Source organism: Columba livia, chromosome 13, assembly GCF_036013475.1.
Source record: "Columba livia isolate bColLiv1 breed racing homer chromosome 13, bColLiv1.pat.W.v2, whole genome shotgun sequence".
Taxonomy (NCBI): Eukaryota; Metazoa; Chordata; class Aves; order Columbiformes; family Columbidae; genus Columba; species Columba livia.
The window spans coordinates 18,711,047-18,730,344 of record NC_088614.1 but is presented as its reverse complement, the minus strand read 5'-3'; the positions used below and the strand labels follow the sequence as shown (position 1 = coordinate 18,730,344).

At 41.7% G+C, this 19,298-nt stretch overlaps 1 long non-coding RNA gene across 3 annotated transcripts in view; it reads right to left on the bottom strand.

Moving 5' to 3' along the window:
* LOC110362295 (uncharacterized) overlaps nt 1–19,298 on the bottom strand; it is a 263,471-nt gene that overhangs the window by 10,978 nt on the left and 233,195 nt on the right. For 2 of the 3 annotated variants that reach the window (XR_010465985.1, XR_010465986.1), the window contains one exon: nt 1–19,298. This exon is cut by the window's left edge and continues 10,978 nt beyond it. This is a non-coding gene — a long non-coding RNA (uncharacterized LOC110362295). The other variant, XR_010465987.1, reaches the window with a different exon arrangement.

Below are 19,298 nucleotides of genomic sequence, written 5' to 3'. Positions count from 1 at the left end.
GCCGAACTTCATTGATTCTCTTTTAGTTTGTATTTTTTATTACATTGTGTTCAAATACCATTTATAACACTGTGCCATACTTTAGTGATTCCTTCCTCTTCAGAAGTTATACTGAATGGACTGAAAACTGTGACCACTAACCATACTTTCACATCTCTGTTGTTTGGTCTTGATTAACATTTGGTTAAATGCCTCTTTCAAGCCATTGGTTCTTCCTGCCAATTTTTTCCTTTGTTGCCTTTAATTCTGTGTTATAGTTGCCCCTCCGCAATGCGCACGATGCGAGCCATTACCTGGTGCACATTTCAAATGTAAACCTTTTCTCTGGCACCTTACAGGATTCTCCTGGAACATCGGAAGATTTGTACAATGCTGTCATCTTCAGAACATAGCACCAGTGTCTTTATTCCAGGTCTGAAGGCAACACTACATCAGGTACATTTCTGGCTAAATCACAGTAAGTAATACATGTTTTTTTTAAGGTCAGTAAAAGAAAAAATGCTGAAAAAATTGGATACAAGTCCGAGTATCATTCAGCTAATGCATATGCATTCAGTGCATGGTTAAATGTGCAGTCACGCAGGGTTGAAATCATGAATATTAACTCTATGCTTTTGTTTTGTTAACCTAAAACTTACAAGTGGTGATGTCCAGATTAAACTGGATTTCTTGTGCATTACATAAGAAACGTTTTATCAGCTCTGACTGCTGAATCACGCCTTAAGGTCTTTTACCAAGATGGATTAAAAAAATCAAGGACGGATTCTCATGAAACTGATTTTTGACAAATGGCAGATTGTGTGTCTGTTATCAGAGAGACTTGGTGGCAGTTCAGCAATCTGGAATGAAGGTCCGACCAGCGCTCCTAAGTGAGCACCATATTTTGGCGAGGGACTGGCTGACATCTCTTCCTGTACACTGGTGTATACTAGGATGGTTTAACAACCAAGCCGGCCGAGAGGGTAGGCAGCATTTGCAGGGTTTTAAGAGATGATACAAGGTATAGGTGTCTGTGTGTTCCGCACACTGACCCCTAGGGGACCAGAGGTTCACTGAACCTCTTGCCTTATGAAGCTTTCCGAGCACAGCTCAGAAAAACAGCAGCTTGCTGTGTGAAAGAGACTTTATGATAATGAAATATAAGTCTGTTCTGGAGATTACGAATTCTGAAACAAAACCTCTTCATTTAAGAAATTCTCTGTGGGAAACTAATAGGGAATGAAGAACACTTTGAGAAAGGGAAATAAAGGCAAATTTAAATTTGTTGTCCTAATTAAAAGCATGTTGTGAAACAATCTAGAAAATAATTATCGTTAAAAATAAAATATACTTGAAAAGTAAAATAATGTCAATAGGCTGCTGATAACGTAAGAAGAAAATACCATACATCTACCTGCATTTTGTGCTTAGGTGAAATGATGTCCCATTAAGACCGTGAGCAAAGCATGCGTTCATTTCAAATTCTCAAGGTTAATAAATATTTCAGTGGTATAACGTTCCTACTGACTTAGAACATTGAGATTTACCTTTTATACACTGACTGCTCAATTTCATTGACAAATGGAGGTAACTTTTCAATACAGGAGTTATAATTTAAAAAGTCAACATTGTCAAGGCACGACACACAGTTACCAGTTAAATCCTACATGTAAATACAGGGAAAATACAAAAAAAAACAAAAAAACCCCACAAACAAAACAAAGCAAACAACCACACCTACCTTGTTTCTGAGATGTAGATGTTTTGGAGTAATTCCTGTTGGCACATGAACATTTTAGGGGATGACAATTATTATGGCATACAGACATCTTCCTGTATCCCGTGCATCTTGTAGAAAACTGCAAGAAAGCATACTCAGCATTTTACTGATACTCGTAAAGGAAGTAAGATGACTCAACTTTTTCAGACGATCACTCACGTGAAGATTATTTACAGCAGGATCCACATTCTGTGTCCTGGACTGAGCCCGTGTTTGTATCTTTGTGAACGGTCTTACTAAGGTAGCAATGGAATGATTATGGTAAATCATAATAGGGTCAACCCAAAGGGCTTTTTGGGTTTTGCTGCTTTGTTGTTGGTTGTGGTTTGTTTGCTGTTGGTTTTTTTGCTTAGGATCCCTTGGATGGGAGGATGGAGGCCCGAGACAGTCAGGGACTAAAACTGCCACTGAAGGGTGACCAAACAGTCACTCTTGTGACGCTTGTCCCCAAAAGGCTTGATGTTTTATACCTATGCTTTTTTTTGCTCTAATTCCAAGCTTGTTCACAGCATTCCTGGCATGCAAACTTTACTTTCGTAGTAGTGTGTGAGAATTTTATGCTGTCATACGCGTGCACCGTTACCAACAGGTATCAGTTTCAGATAACCTGGGTCTAGCAGTTGAGAGGCAGCTTCCAAACTGCCAGTGTGTTCCTGCACAGGACAGGCATTGTTTGCACAAATCCTCAGAGCCTCGTGAGGCTCATGCACGGGCAAAGCCGCGGTCTTCTTCTGCTCCCTCCAGTTTGCTGGTTCATGCGAGGCGTGTTTCAAACAAGATGTGCATTGAAGTGGTTTCCATGCAGATGTCAGGGTTTATGAGGAGACCGTCTGTGCGCGCTGTCCTCACTCTCATTGTACTCGGGAGCAACAGGTGCTCTGGCGTCTTTATGAGACTGAGTGCTGGTGGCAGAGTGCCCGCAAACAGAGAAGAGGCAAACAGCGATCCACTTCGTTAGCTCGTGGCAGTGGACTCTACCCCCTCCCTGTCCCTTTTGCTCATTATCAAGTATACCAAGGAATCTGGTTAATCAAAGGAGAAATAGCTGTTCAGGCTACAGCCAATCCAGACTGATCGCTTCTCTTTGTTATTTACAGCATGGGGAGTCCCTGCTTGTCCTGCCCACATTCTCATTTCATTTGAAAGGAGTTTCAAACAACCACTGCAAGTATTGGGGTATAAAAAGAGGGGAAAAAAAGAATGGAGATCTTAGCAATGGCAGAGGAGGCTGAGGAACAGAAAGACAATAGGTTCTAGGAAGCCAAACGTTCATGACGGAGGCAGGGTAGGTTGAAGGAGAAGAGGTCCATTGGCCTTGCAGAGAAGGTAGCACAATGCTGGAGCATTCTTTTGCCTTGCCATTGAAAACAGAAAGAAACAGCAGCCCCAGTGATGTCAAATATCAGTAATTCAAATGTTGTTGCTATAGTAATGTGCTGGAGGAAGTAACCTGATCTGCGTATTCGAGATTTGCCGTAGGTTACAATCTATCAGTGTTGACCCATGGAAACAAACAAACTGAAAATCCAGTCTTGCCTAAAGCCATGAATCCACATGGAACTGTTGGTTTTTTGTATGATTGTGTATAGCTCACCTTGTATCCGTGTTATCAAAGGATAGAAAGTAGGTAGGAAAGTAGGAGGGACACAGACGTGGGCCTTGGGGAAGCTCCTCTGGCATTTGCAGCAGCAGCGCCGTGCCCTGCTTCCACCCCGTCCCTCTCTTGTCCTCTCCGTGGTGCGTTCTCGCTGCCATCGGCCCGTTACGCTCCAGCCGCCCTTCTAACCCTCCGATTCACTGACTGGTTTTTCGCTGTTGATAGCAGCGATGTCCCTCTTTGCGGTGGAGTCACTTGTATGGCACCCTTTCTCCTCATCAGCTCCTCCATTTTTCACAGGCTTTCTCACATTTTCTAAACTTCATTTTTCCTACTGATTGACTCCCTCTTTCCCCTCCAACTAATCTTGTTTCATTTTTTCCCTTCCATTGCCAAAATGTCACCTCTAATCTTGTTTCCCATTTCTAGCATGTAATTTATTAATCCTCTCCCTTTTTTCCTTTTTATTGAGCAGCCTACATGCTAATACAGCTCAAGTTTTATTTTCAGATTGTCAAATAAATAATTTCACAAGTCTTAAGAGCAGGGGAAAAATAAAAAAGAGCTCTGAAATAATGATCACCCGTCTTTCCGCTGAGGCATTTGCTTTTAGAGCTATACAAATCACTTTATTCAGGGATGATATAGCTGTCCCATATCAGTTAAATTAATTATTGGATAGGGTATTTAAGTAGGTAAGGTGAAAAGCCAGCCTTGGTCTGATTGAGAAGGAACCACTACACAAAACCTTTGTATTACTATAACTGTAGTCTCTTAGAAATAAGATTGCCTTCCTCCCCCTGCCTTCAATCTGTATTGTTGCTGGTTTGGGGCAAGTTCCCCCTGTCACTTTGGTTTTACTAAGAGTTTGGGCCTGTTGCTTGGTAAGCTGATGAAAGCCTTTTCTGGCTCTTGTGAACGCTTTCACTCAGTCTCTAAGAAGTCAAAAGGAAAGCAAAAACTCTCCGTTCTTTTTGAGCAGGGAAGAATGACCATAAAATACAAGCACAGTTCAGTCTGGGTGCCAGGCCTCCTTCAAAGTATAGTATTATTTTTACTCATTTTTTACTATTGCTGTGTTCAATGGTAAAAGAATCGTTACTCCCCAATTTAACAACTGTTCTGTCCTCACAGAGCCTAAGACATCGCCCTTCTCATTTTTTGGCATGTTTCCTGTGACTTTAGTCTTTTTATCAGAAGTGCTAACTTTGCCGTAGGAGATCAAGAGGTATGTGGGAGATGATGCACTCTTATTTTTACATCAGGTATCTTGTGTATCCTTCTATAACTGCAGGGTAGTTTCTCATACTGCACCAATCTGGTAGCATAAATACAAACATTTAGTCAAATATTTAATGTCATTTTGAATAACGAATGCAGAGCCATGCAATCATCTTCTAAGCATTACCCATCCTTAAATCTGGTTCTGTGCCTAAGAGCACAATTTTCACCTCCCAAGATAGGTATCTATGTTCCCAAAAAAAAAGTATGGACTCATAATGCACAGGGAAGGCCCCACCAGCAGACTTTGCAGTTTCTACGCTAGCCGAGCGTGCCATGGGCCAGGCAGCAGAGCCGCAGCTCTGTGGTCAGAGAGGCATGTCATCTTGTGCCCTAGGCTTATCCGTGCTAAACCCTGCTGTGGAGCTGGGCACTCAGTCAGGATTAGCTGCTCTTGTAACCCACGTCGTGTTGGCTTCCATGCAATTAATGTGGTTAGAAAGCAAATGGTATAAATATGACTCTATATCACCGAAACACTTAAGCAGCTACATGCATGTAATATCTGCTACTGTCCAGCTTTTGCAGAGGTACTAATATCACTATTGGCAGCTATTGAATAAGCGATAAAGCATTTAAAAACTGGGGCAGCAAATATGAGTTAACATTTCCCTTACTCATGTCAGTGCTCTGCTTATGTCAGTCACTCGCCTGAGTCTTTCCAGTGGTTTAGCAATTGTGAGAACTTCCTACAAAATGAAACAGCTTCAGCCCGAGCCAGGGAGATGCCGTCTGGTGCTCTGGTCAGTGCAGGGGGAGAGGCAGGGAAGCAGGGGAACTTCATGTTTTATGTACAACCCGATACAGCAGACATGCTCTTAGAATGATGCCTTCCCTGGTCCTGCGTCTGAGAGATGTAATACCCAACTTGTACATCCCAGCATGCGGAGATGTGAGCTATGTGCCTTATTATTGATATGTTAATTATTTCAAATATATAGTTCAAAAAAAAAAAAACAGTTGGTTTGTTAAGGAGTTGGTGAAAATCTAAAGGATGTAGATTCTTCCCGGTGAATATGGGTTTAGTTTACAGTTTTGTGGCTAAGATGCCACAGTCTTTTTATAGCCCTGCCGCAGGTGTTTAACAAGGGTACAGTTCAGGCCACATCTCCCACTCCTGGGGAATTCCAAGTGACAGTGCCAGTTCACCCCCAAGTCTGGTGGCTTAGAGCCGTCAGACCTTGTTCACTGCAGTGGGCTGGAAGCCTGAGTGCCCTGCTCAGAACTGTGCTTTGCACTAGACAGCAGGTCACCTGGGAACCGAGTACTAATGATTAACGTCTTTCTGCCTTCCGAAAGTAATTTGTTTTTTATCCCACATGTGGGTGGAGATGCAGTGTGAAATTTTTTAGACTGAACAGATTCTAAAGTAATCCCTCCTGGACTGTGACAGATCCCATGGAGCTGGGAAATGCCTGCAGACCATAGACACACAACATATTTAAATATGAGTGATCAGAAATTCATGGACACCGCTATGGATGTTCTGCTTTTGGGGACAGCAGCAGTAAGGAAGAATGCTACCTAAAGGAAATGCAAGCATTCTCCAGTGCCAGAAGAGTAACAATCAACAAACATCGCAAACAGGTATATCTTGTCTACTGCATTACTGACATGTTAGTAATTTAATTAATTAATGTAGTTATACATTACAAGTAACGAAGAGCTGAAATGCTCACTATTAATACCTGTTACTTCTTTGCAAGTACAACAGTTTTCTCTGCCAATGTTTGTCAATCTACCATGAGTTGCATTCAAATTCCGTATAGATAGCTATTTTTTTCTTCATTTTCCTTTGACATTAATGCTCTGGCTGAGCTTTCTAAGTAGTAAAGCAAGAAAATTAACTTACATTTGCTGGCTTGCTCACATAAATTAGCTACACTTTTGACTTTCTGTGGTTTTGTTCTGAATGGGAAAAGCCATAAAAATGAAATAAGGCTAATCACTGTTGTTCTATGGTTTTCTCTGCGGTATGTTAAGAGGAGAAGAACCCATAACGAAAACCCATGAGTTCATATCTGCTTAAAACAGGTCTCTAATTAGCTTCTATAATCGATCTCCCTGCTCTAGCAGGTGAACCAGGTAATTATCTTGTTTATACTGTAAGTGAGTCACAAAATGCTAGGTAGCTTTCTCTGTATCTTTACAAGATAATGCATTGTAACAAGCATCCCCAATATGAATGAACCACTGTCATAACCCATACCATCTGTTTCACATGCAGCGATGCGAGATCTCATTTTATTCTTTGTTACAAAGAGCTCCAGACATCAAAGAACTGTCCCTTTGACCACTGTCTCAATCAAAGCATTTTACCTAGAGAAATCCTTGGTTCCCATTAGCATTTCAGTGCTGCAGAATATCAGATGTTCCCTGGTATGAAGAGGAGGAACCAGTCACTAGTGCTTTTTAAGGGCCAAATCTTGTCACTGTTGCCTTCCCATGGGCCTGTTGAGTAGCACAGAAACTCCAAACTCAGCAGTTAATTAGGGGTTAGTTACTTAGGGCCTGAGGCTTTGCGGGCAGACTGTGGTGCACTACACAGCGAATGTCTTTTATTCAGTCTGATGTGTCTATCTGTCACCTTCCAGAAGGGGAGATACGTTGGCTAAATGCATGGTTAGGATTAAGCTGACGTATACAGAGCACTATCTCGGTGTGTTTAATTGCTCATAGAAAAATCCCTAAATCTGACATATTCTTGAGTCTTCTCTATTCTCATGTAATTCAATCTGTGCTTTATTTACATAATACAGGTATTTCTCTTCCTTGCAGGTTGTCTCATAGTAAGCGCTACAAAGGAATAATCCCTTTTGACAGTCTTTAAATGGTCACAGCTGTATGTGATGCCTGTGACCAGTAGCACTGGTAATGGTGTATTTGCAAAGAGAGGACATACATACAGTGCAGTTCTTCCTAGTTTAATGTGGAAGTGTTTCATTTCTCTTGTACTAGAGAAGAGGCTTCTTGCTTGAGGTGAATGGATGAAATATGAGACTACGTGTTTTTCCATAGTCATTAAAACAATAGTGTACCAGCTTCTCCCCAAGCTAAAAATAGTCCTGTCTTGGGCATGCCCCTTTTCCTCTTCTCTTTGATAACTGAATTCAAAATTCCCCATAAATAAGGGCTTTTTAAAATCATTATTATTGTTTTTCATAGACTTGTCTCTAGCAAATTTAGTTTCAAGGTCTTTTATTTCTGTTTCTAAAGTAATTATCCTCTGGGCCTCTTCCTTTCTTCCTTGTATGATGCTAGACTAATTATTCTTCTTCTAATGAATGCCTGAAATGGATCCCATATGGTGGCATATGTGCCTTCAGATGGAAGCTTCATTCGAATAAAATAAGAAAATTCTTCTCTTGGGGCTTTCTTAAATTTTTCATTCTGTAACAATGATGAGTGAAATCTCTGTCTTGGGGATAGATGCAGCCAACTTGCTTTCTATTACACTTGGAGCTTTCTCTGGAGATTTGCACGTCGCTCTCTTGCTATGGCCATCCGCAGCTCTTACTCCACGTCGTCACAAAGACGACTTGAATGAGTCAAAGCATCATCACAATTGATCTGAAAGCCATTCTTGTTCCACAGAATTTCCAGCCACTCTTCCCCAAGCCTGTAGCATTGCATGGGGTTGTTGTGACCCAAGTTCAGGACCCGGCCCTTGGCCTTGTCAAACCTCAGACAATTGGCCTCGTCCCATTGATCCAGCTGGCTCAGATCCCTCTGCAGAGCCTTAAAAAATCATATGTATACCATTGTATCTCTTACAGTTCTTTGTCATCTTTCTGTAGACCTGCCCCACAGCATGCTATGGCCTTTTATTGCCTTCAAGGCTCAGTCCACACAGCGACACTTTTTATATAATCACCTAAGAAGAGACTAATCGCAATTTATTTCTTTGCATGCAATGATCTGAAGCCACAGTTCCCAGCAGAATGCTTTATATAGCAGATTACTGAGCATCCTATGATGCATGTCTGTCTATGTATCTGAGAACAAGTACATTAAATGCATAAATGTATAATGAAGGTCTCCAGGTCTTGGCATTGTAAGCACTGGCAGTGATAGCACCCGAAGGAATGGCTGCTACCTAGTTTTATAAATGCAGTGTAAATGTACACTGCACTTGGTTCCACGTCACCTTTCAGCAATGAAGTCTAGTGCCTCTTTAACCTCCTCTAACATCATGATAGAAAAGTTATAATCACAAATAATTATTTACACTGTGATAGACTATAGACGTCCTGGTCACGGATACTTACAACCTTGTGTTAAGAGCCGTGCAACAGAGAGTATTTTTACTGACTTTAAAATCAGGTAAAAATAGGGTTGATAGTATTTTTTTGCAAGCATATATAAGTAAAACAAGTCACACTAATACATTAGGCTTACATCAACTATAATAAAATATGCGACATTCCAATTCTGCCATACAAACTGTTAACATATTCAAGCTTTTTATGGCTTAAGATCCATAATTTTTCTATAGATTTAACTTCCACTCTGTTGTGTTTTCTGTATGAATTAGTGTTTTATTTATGTAAATCCCTGTCATGTTTTTTCTTAAATACAAACCATTTTTCTACAGGTTAATCACTGAAGTAGGCACGGGGAAATTCGTGTTCCCGACTCCCTACCGCAACACATTGTGCTTGAGCCTGGTAAGCAATGCTGTAGTGAAGGAGTAAGATTGCATCTCGTGACTGCAGAGGTGCTGCTCATGGCCTGCAGCAGTTGTGATTCGATAATGCTGCGTAAAAGATATGCCAAAATGGAAATATTTGCAGACAAATGAAAGAGAAAGCAAAATGCTGTTTTAAAGAATGCTGATTCTGCATAAAGTTCGTTTAGTAGTGTATCACTTGAATCATGCTAGTTGCTTGTGAAAACATAATCATTTTATCGGTTGTATTTGTTCTTGCTTTCAGAGACACAGTGGGGAAATACTCTCTTGATTTCGAGGAGAACATCTGATCCCAAGTTGATAAAGGACGGTAACTACCTTTGCCACTATAAATATTGAGCTCTATTTGGCTTTTGAAAAGACCTTCAGCAATGTGTGAATCTGCAGTCGGGGAGAACGTTCTAAAAGGAAAAAAATGCCTGATTTTAAGAAGTGGTATGAGGCCTTAGTTTCTGTTTAAATGGAAAGAGTGTTTGCCTCTGGGTGGCCTCATTCTGAGCATATCAAGCCAACAGCTTTGCAGAATACACACTGTACTGTTGTGAATAAGCTTGTTTTTTCCTTGCTGGCACTTTATTGTTTCGTTTTCTCTTTGGTGAGTACATGTTAGCAATCCAATAACCCAGCTCAGGCTTTAAAATAACACACAGATTTTAGCTCCTTTAACAATCTTCAAGCTTGTATATTCTTGTATCATCCTTGATTTGGATTTGTTCTCTTTTACTCCATTTTGTCCTATTCGGTACAGAATTTTCTGATATAGTTGTAAGGATTTTTAACAGACCAAGCCTGGAACAGTCCCCAGTGATCTGTTCAATAGCTTGTGTCCTCTACCTGACTTTCAATCACGCTACAAATAACCAAGGGAACATAAACCATTTTAGGGGATAATAACTTATTTTCAGAACAGTTGGTTTCTCTTCTTCCACTGACTCAATGCAGTGACCATAAAGAATGTTTAATTCATAGTTCAGAGAGCAGTTTCTTTTTCAGCTTTCTTATTAAAGTCATAGTGTAATTTTCTGACGGGGCAGTATTTGCATATATGAACTTGATGGAAGGCCAGTAACTGAGAGGGGAAGGGGTCGCTTCCTATCTGTGTCTCAATAGTGGTGTTTTTTTTCCTGCTGGAAGTTGGTTCTGAACGGTCTCTTTAACAAGACGTGCTGCTGAAGGTAATAAATAACTCTGAGAATCTGGGCAGCAGTTTTCCTTAGAAAACCAAAGCTTTCAGCATTGGCCACTTAAAGTTAGGCCCCTAAACTCATTGTTAAGTACCCAAAACAAATTGCTATGATGATGAAAAATTCCACTTAGCCACAAATCTAATTTTGACAACGTGAGCTGTGAGCACTCAGAGCTTTATAGGAGCAGACCACTTTGATCTATGTAATCAGATCTGGCATTTTGTCTCTGCTTACATCTATCTGGGAGCGATGTTTCAGAAATATTGCTCAGGCAATACCAAATGCAGGACAATGTCATTTTCTTGACGAGCTTAGAAACTTTCTGTTCTTTTTGCAAGACATTTTTTTCTCCCCTACTGATCCCCAGAGGCAGGAATTGCAGCAGTTTGCTCTAGCACGAGGACAGGTGCAAACTCAGCAATACTCACAGGCTTCGTGGTACCAGATCTGATCCAACGTTTTGGGGCCAGAATTAGGGAACTGTGTTGGTATTCACAGAAGAGAAACTGATACTCATACCATTGGTACCTCTGATATTTTAGGATAAATTTTCAAAACCCAAGTTCTCTTGAAAACCAGGTCCCAGTTTTACCCACTTTAACCAACATTAGTTACTTAAATAAATTTCTTCCAGTGGCTTTGGCGTAACTTTGCTGCCGGGGAGAAGCTGTCTACCATCCAACCTATATGTATTTCTTAGCACTTGAGCAGGGTCTATCTGCATTGTTATGTACCTAAATCCCTTTAAGAATCTTGACTTTTGTCCCTTCTGTCGTGAAAAATCCAACAGACTACTGTTTACCAATTCTGCTTCATTTCATAGCAATAATTATATCATACTAATAAGTCTGCAAAGTCATGAGCTCTTTCACAGCTCTGTAGCTACAATATAGTCTTCTGAATATTAGTATTTCTCTCCCATACCTGGTCATCTGCTGTGTGTTGTCACCTGGAAGGCTCCAAGCAGGACTCTCAGGCACCCCTGCAGATTGGCTGACACTTTGTATTTTAAAATTTATCCAGAGCAACCCCCCAAAAAAAAATCTATTTTACTTGTTTAACAAAATGGATTATTGATTTGCCAAGCCTAAACAAAGCAGCTTACATGATTCATTGATCAAGAATTTGGGCTCAGTCCATGTGATCATTAAGCTCTTTGTCAGATGCATTCATTTATTCGTAAGCTTTATTTATGGCAGGCCCCTTTCGCTGTCTTGTTTCAACATAACAGAACCCAAATGCCTGCTCTACCTTCCATCTCACCAGAAGACAAACCAGGAGGTGCGATCAACTTCAAAGATTTTAGGAACCTTTTGAAGAATGCAGAACCTCTGGAGGATTTCATGTGAGTCCAGGCTTCAGTATCATTTCGGAACTGCACATCATGAGTGCAGAATTCTCCAAGCCCTTGTGCTGCCATGGGGGAAACCTAACCGAACTGGAGAAAGTCACTAGTTAAACTATTAAGAGCTCCATATACCTTCATACCACTGTTCAGGAAATGCTGGGTGTGTGACATAAAACCATTCTTCCATTCTTTTGATGGGCTGTTGTTGCAGTAAAAGATGCTCATTGGAAACTTCTGATACACAGGATTATGAACCAGGATCTGGTTAAAACCCATGGCTTAACTACAAATCAGACCTTTCAGCTTTTTGTCAGTACATTCTCTGTGGTTTAAAGTAAGCAAAGAAACAAGAGGTAAGAGAGTTCTGATTTTTTTTTTTTATCATGGTACTGTTTTAAATTCCAGACTTTACTGTGCTGTAGAGCTTAATAGTGGGCAGGAGATACTAACAATGAAAAATGAGTCCTTGTAATCAATATCTGAGTATTTGCTGCACTCCATTAATCCTGTATCAAAAAGTAACATCACAGTCCTGAAGATGTTATTATAGGGTAAAGTAGGGTATGATCAGCCTGTGATAGCAGAGAGGGTTCAGCATCTTCCCCGCAGCACAGGGCAGTGGGAGCAGCAGTGCTGCCTCCCCGGGAGCTGCGGGTGCTGCGAGACACGGGGCTCGGGAGAGCCGCACCGGCGCTCAGCTCCTGGTTCCCCCGCACGCCCCCATCTCCTTGCCCTGCAGCTGCAAAAATTAAAATCGTGGGAAAAGACGATGAAACAGGTTGTGATGGTTTTCCTCGGTTAAAGACAGAATAAAGTAGCCTCACTCTCAGTAATTTATACAGCTGAAGTCTTAATATTCATGCTGGATGGGCTACAATGCCAACTATGGAATACAGTCGGACTTTGGACGCACAGGTATCTCCGAGGATGTGGCATCACGTCTTTCTGTGTATATACTAGCTCTTGCAAAGACAGTAACAGAAATCCCTCTATATGAATCAGGACATCGTTACCAAATAAACAGCATAAAATATTACTGCAGTAGGAAATGCAGCCTCATCCAGAACTGGCAGGAAGACACAAGTTTTTCCCACAAATTGTATGCAGTGGGTTTTGGAGTAAACACCGAGTCTGCAGGTGGTTCATAGTTGTGCTGATATGGAGAGAACTTAGTAGCTCAATTCTTATATATTTGGGTGGGAGAAATGAACTTTATCCTGACTAAACTTAGTGTGGATAGCTTAGGCAAAACTCCAGAACAATCAGTCAGCTGAATGCACCCCGTGCTGGTATCTGAAACCTCAGGGACACAGGTTCAGAAAAGTTTGAGGCGTGCTCTTTAAAAATGGTGAATTCCTAAAGATCTCATGCTGAACTCAAGCTCAAGCAGGCTGATGATGCACACTCCTTATCAGAGATAGCCTGATTTGAGACTTAGCTCTTGTAACTGCTGATTTCGTGCCAACAACAGAAAACAGATTCACGCTCTGCCCAAGGCAGAGTTCTGTTATCACTGAGAGTCACAAACCTTTTCTGCATTGAGATCTCATTACAAATATTTTTATGCTCTGCAACATTCATTTAACTTCTTAAATTCAGATTATTTACATTTGGGTAGAGACAGTTATGTATTAAGACCAATACAAAATAAGACATCAACATGTGCAGTGTATTCTCTGCAGATCCAAAATGTATACACACTATATATTAACTGCTCAAGCAGTCTCAGAGAATAGAAGAATTAAAACATTTGCTTAGTACTAATGCTATGTAAGTATATATACATTTTTCTGTTAGCAACATATTTGCACTACACTTTCAGTTGAAGACTGAATATGTGCCCCAAGAAATAGGCTTCAAATGGACGCACAGTAGCTGGCTACAATGGGTAATTTCATTTAGGCACAGAATCACAAAGTAGCCATTTTTAACTTCAACTAGATTACACATTTACTAAAGCTTCCATAAATTCATCATTTGGCTGAGTCACATTGAGAATTGTTTTAAATAAATCTATGCGAAAATTAAATTTAAGTTGAAAAGCAGCAGGAAAAAGATGTATAGTAAGTACTTCATTTGTTGTAATAGGACTATTTGGAAGGAATACAAATGCACTTCAAATTGTAAAGGGCATAATTATTTTTCTCCAGACGCTGAATGAAATAGAGCAGCTTCTGCCTATATAATATTTGATATGAATTATCCTTGTAAAATTCAAGTGGTATTTTTAAAATTAAGTGTTTTCTTGGTGTAGAGGAAATTTCCAAATGAGTTCTGCATTTCTTTGTTTTACCAAAGTGACCCACAAGAGCACAGAAATGGTCTTAGCTGAGCAGACCAGTAGTTCAGCTTCTGCCTGACACTGCCTTTGGCAATGGACACCAGCAGACTCCTCACTGACATTTCAAAAACCTGTTTGTTCTAAAAACCGGGTGGGGATGACAGACAGGATGGGACATGGAGGGCACGGGCAGAACCCTCAACCTGCAAGGCCCTTTAAGAGGCCACCCAGTTCATCACCCTGCCCCAGTAACCCACCGAGAGGGGAACTGTCATTCTAACCCCTCACAGTCTCTCTCGGTTTCAGGTTCTCCTGTTCTCTCCCATCTGACAAAACCGCAGGTGTGCATATCATCCTTACAATGTCTAATCCTTTGCAACTCCTGTGTGGGGCCGGCGTATTGCAGATGACTTCAAAAGCTCTGCAGTGCCATGCAGTCATTTATTGCTACTAGCTCACTGCAGGATTCTGAGATATTTTGTGGCTCTTGGGTTTGTTCTGGAGTATCAGCAGGAGCTGCTTCCAGACCGTAACGCGGTACGTTTACATGAGTGCGGTGCTGGACTGCCTAGCGTGTGCTGCTGAGAGGCAGATGGTCCAGGCTCAGCACCAGCCCTGTGCTACCACCGCAATAAACCATTTGCAGTTTGAACCACTATCAAAGTACCAGCGCAGGTTCATGTTTCTTCAGCTGCCTGTTGGGTCGCCTTGTGGAGTCTGTCATGGGGAACCAGGGTAATGAACTTAAGGTATCTGGAAAAGCTGCATCTGCTTAGTCTACCTGCTCCCTACCAATGCTTAAGCCAGTGTTTAAAAATCTCCCCTCCAATTTTCTGTCCTTTTTTCTTGTGTGTCTTTAAAGATTTATGCCCACAGCCAAATAAAGAATACTTCTTTTAAAAACCTCTTTTTCTGGCACTGACCCTCCTCCATGGATGTACTTCTGGAGTGGAACCTCCAGGGTAAGAATGATTGATATCCCGTGTATTGTAGCCCAGGGCCTGCTCTAAAAAGGAAAAAATGGTCAGTTCCCCTCGAAGGAGCCCGAAGCGGCAGGAGAGTGCACTCACCGACCGGGCAGACACCAAGACACTGGATCGCGAACGACAATGGACAGTTACACTGTATGCTGATAATACTGCATCAAAACAGCTAACGGCTTAATTCAATAGTACTTGGGTTCTTTTCTTAAGAGAGACACTAAACTCTATTTAGAGATTTTTGGCTTGAAAATCAAATTGTGCCGAAGAAACTGCATGGATTAAATGTGTGTTTTATGAAATAAGTAACTGCCTTTGGAAAAAAAAAAAAAAAATGCAAATTCTACTCACTGCGCTTGCACAAGGTGACAAGAAGTGCCAGCATCTTGGCTCCCGTTGCTGCTTTATTGTCACAAATTGTTAGTTACATTTGAAAATTATGGATCTCTCTCATTGTGGAAGTTGTGGCTGCCAGTTGGTGCCTGTACACTAGAGCGGCTTTACCCAATTAGCAGAATCTCCCATGCAGGACCCGGAATAGCTGTGCACGCATCCCAGACGTTAGCGCAGCTGAGGCTCGCCCCGGGAGCGGTGCTCGAGAACCAGCGCGTTACCAGGTGAGCTCAGCGCGGCAGCCGCCGTACAGCGCCTGGCACAGCTCATGTAGCTCTGCTTGTCTGTAGCTCTCGCTGACAGATGTAGGCTGCCCCGATCACAAACACACTGTGCAGCAGACAGAACAGTATTTTTAACCCCAGTGCACTCATGAAATGAAACAGGTCATGGAAACAATGACATTTAAGTGCTACTTGTAATCTTCATCGTGGGCCATCTCAAGCTATTTGCATCTCTCTTCTGGCACTCAACCGAGTGAAACTCACCCTATGTGGAGCTGTGTACTATTCAAGGCACATCTAAGGCTCATATTAAGATGATAGGAGTGCCATCAGGTAACTGCTGTATGGGAAAACCGTCTGAGGGACTTAAGAGATTGATTTAATGTAAGAGCTCCAAGTAAAAGAGGCGGCACGAATAGCAGTCCTGAGAAAACATGAGCTTAACTGCAGCTCTTCATCTGCCAGTGAACTGAACTGCGTGTTCCCTGTTCTGGGTTTCATTAGCTGGTGGCAGCCCAGTGTTGCAGAGTGTCCCATCAATGGTGCGGGGCCATGGACCTTTCCCCGGCTTTTTGCCTTGCTGCTGCATATAGATTTGTGTGCTTCTCTAGTGCAGGTGAGCAGACATGCCACGTTTCCAACCGAGTCAAACCCAGAGATTACACCAGACTTCAAGCTATTATGATAGAACACGTCATAGAATAATATGTAATGACGGACTGTAACAAAACTATGAGCTATCTGCCAGCTTTGTTCTACATATTTACTAACTCTGCTTTTTAAATACTTTGTCTTTCATTAAAATTAATTTCTAATTTATCAATGTATACAATATGACTTAAGCCCTATCCTGTAATGATCATCTTAGTGCTAAGCATTATAAATGTTAACATGGTCTACTCAGAAATCATCTATTTTGTAGTGTGCATGTTTCTTCAAAATGCCTTTTTTTTTCTCCTTTACAAATATATCTAGCTCCTTCTGAGATTCAGATTCCTAAAAACTGCTAAGCATATTTTTCCTTTAAAATACACAGAACAACTTTTAATGGGGATAAATATAAAATAAGACATAAAACATTTTGATTGAACAATACGACATATAATGTAATTATGATGTAATTTGTTAAGATATTCTGGGAGGAGGGGGAAGGTTCTTCCCTTCATACTTCCCTTTTAATTTTTCTCTTGCATGTTTTTGTGGTTGGTAGATACCAAACCAAGCCGTTCATATTCATCCACGTGCAGATATGGGTGTTCAAGATGCAAGCGGGGACCCCCAGTTTAAACAGATCATAATTGTTCTGTATTTTTCATTATTGATCAGTTGCATTTGTTATGTTTTGAAGAGTCGCTGTTAACTTTTACATGCCCCGTGTCCCATTGTATCTACTTACACGTGGGCTCCAAACGAGCACTTCCAGTTGTGGCATCTGCTGTTTCCCTGTCCAGCCGCCCTGCATGTCCCTCCTGCTGGGAGAACCTGGGCTGACACAGTGGCTGCTGGCGGTGTCACCGTCTGCTTTTCAGCCAGAAAAATGAGTGCTGCGTCTTCAACACCCTAAAGGAGGCTGAATTGGATGCTTTATGTCATTCTGCATTTTACTCAAGCAGCAAAGGTTACTCGTTCCCTATTCCCTTCATACTAGTGAGCATGTTACTCAATAGCAGTATTTCAGAAAGGCTCTCATGGGAAGCGGGGTGAATGAGATCAATGCAAAACTGCAAAACCCTGGGATCCAGCATTCTAGAAGCATTGATCTTACTAAGAAAACTGTAAGCTGAGTTACATGTCATTTTCAGCATCAACGATCCTCTTCACTACTGTAAACTTCCTAATTTTCAAGGATATAAGATAAAAAGAGCTTAGGGACACATTTCATTTGCCAGTGTAACAAAACAAGGCACATTTAAGTCTAGATCTCAGCAAAACAATGGTTACCTGCATTTCTTGGAGACAAGCAAACCTTTGTTGTGGTCAGACGCTACTGACAAAAACCGGAACATCAGAGATTTTCTGTTGTGCTCCCTCACGCAGAGTCAATCCCTGGAGCCATTTGAATGTTAAAAGCATCTTTGCTGCATGCGGACAGTCAGTGAGCTGCCTGCCCATCATGTGCTTGTTGAACACTGTGTGCTCGGGGGTGCACGGCCCAGCCGCCTCCCTGGGGGCTGTGAAAGGGCAGCAGTGGTCACTGTATTAACCACTCGGGAAGAGAAGCTTGGTTAATTACTTACCCTCAGCTGAGCTGCCAAAACAGAACAGTTCACCTATGTACTCCAGCCAGCCCACCTCCCCTAGTAAAACACAACCAGGTGTTACTCGGAGCTCTTCCGCGAGTCGTACTGGCTCCCACGCAGGGAAGGCCACGGTGAGCACAGGAGCCGTTACTAACAGCTACGGGATTCAGTTCTGTTAACTTCCTACACCAGTGGAGTTCAAGGTAAATGTCTGAGCCCCATGTCTTGTTTTGGAAATCTATGTCTTACTTAATTTGGAAACTTGCTCTGCCCTCAACAAAAACCTCTAACAACCCAAAACTGATTAAAGAAACTTTCAATCTTCTCAAGTGCCGTTGTTCTCAGTTTATTTAAATTAACGTGAGGCAGCTTGGCACATTGCAAGGGAATAAAATAAAGTTGGAAGGTTGTGCTCTGATACACTTGACATATTTTGCTAGGATAGGGAGGCTTTGCTTCACAGAAGTTTAATTGCCCCTCCTGCAATAGTGAGAATAGACTTTCTAGGTCAAGGTCAAGATTCATAGGTGGCAAATAAAAGAGCCTCTGAATTAGTTCTGGCCCTGAAGACAATAAAGTATATTTCTGGAGCCCACATGGGAATGCTACTTGCAAGGACCAGATTCTATTTTCTCCATTACTGCTAAAGAACAAAACTGTTCCAGCACAAAATGCTCATTTTTAATTTCACGAGAACTTTAAAATTTCATGAGAACTTTAAGAACACAAGAGTGATAATCAGTGGTAAGTCTTTATATCCACTGCTCAGAACACAGTGGAGCGCAGGAGGTCTGTTCCGAAGTACTTCCCATGTTTTAGGGAATCTGAACCTGCATTTTCCCCCTCCCAGGGAAGCATCCTAACCATGAGATGAGGCTCTAAAGGAGTGTACCTGCTCCATTATTAGTATGTCATGCAAAATAAACTGCTTCCCTAAAAAAAACGAGAAGGTTCTCCTGCATATTTACAGACACACACGTGGTGCTACATACAGGGGTGACGACGCACTCTCCACAAAGACAGACGAGGGTTTGAATTTCAGTTCCCTGGACAGAAGCAGCTGTGCCTGAAGTGCCCTGCCTCTGCGGTGACTAGTTTAACTACTGAGACGAATGCAGGTGGAAGAGCAAACATCTGCTTTTGAGCCACCTGCCTAAAGAAGGAACTCCTCCTTATTTTTCCAAACGAAACCCTGACACAACACAGTGGTATTCAAGACATACCTGATGCTTCAGCTTTCCAAATGGGTACTTTAAACAGCTCTCTGTCCATGCTCGCTCCTGGACTCCAGTTCTTCATTGGCACCATAAAAGCTGGA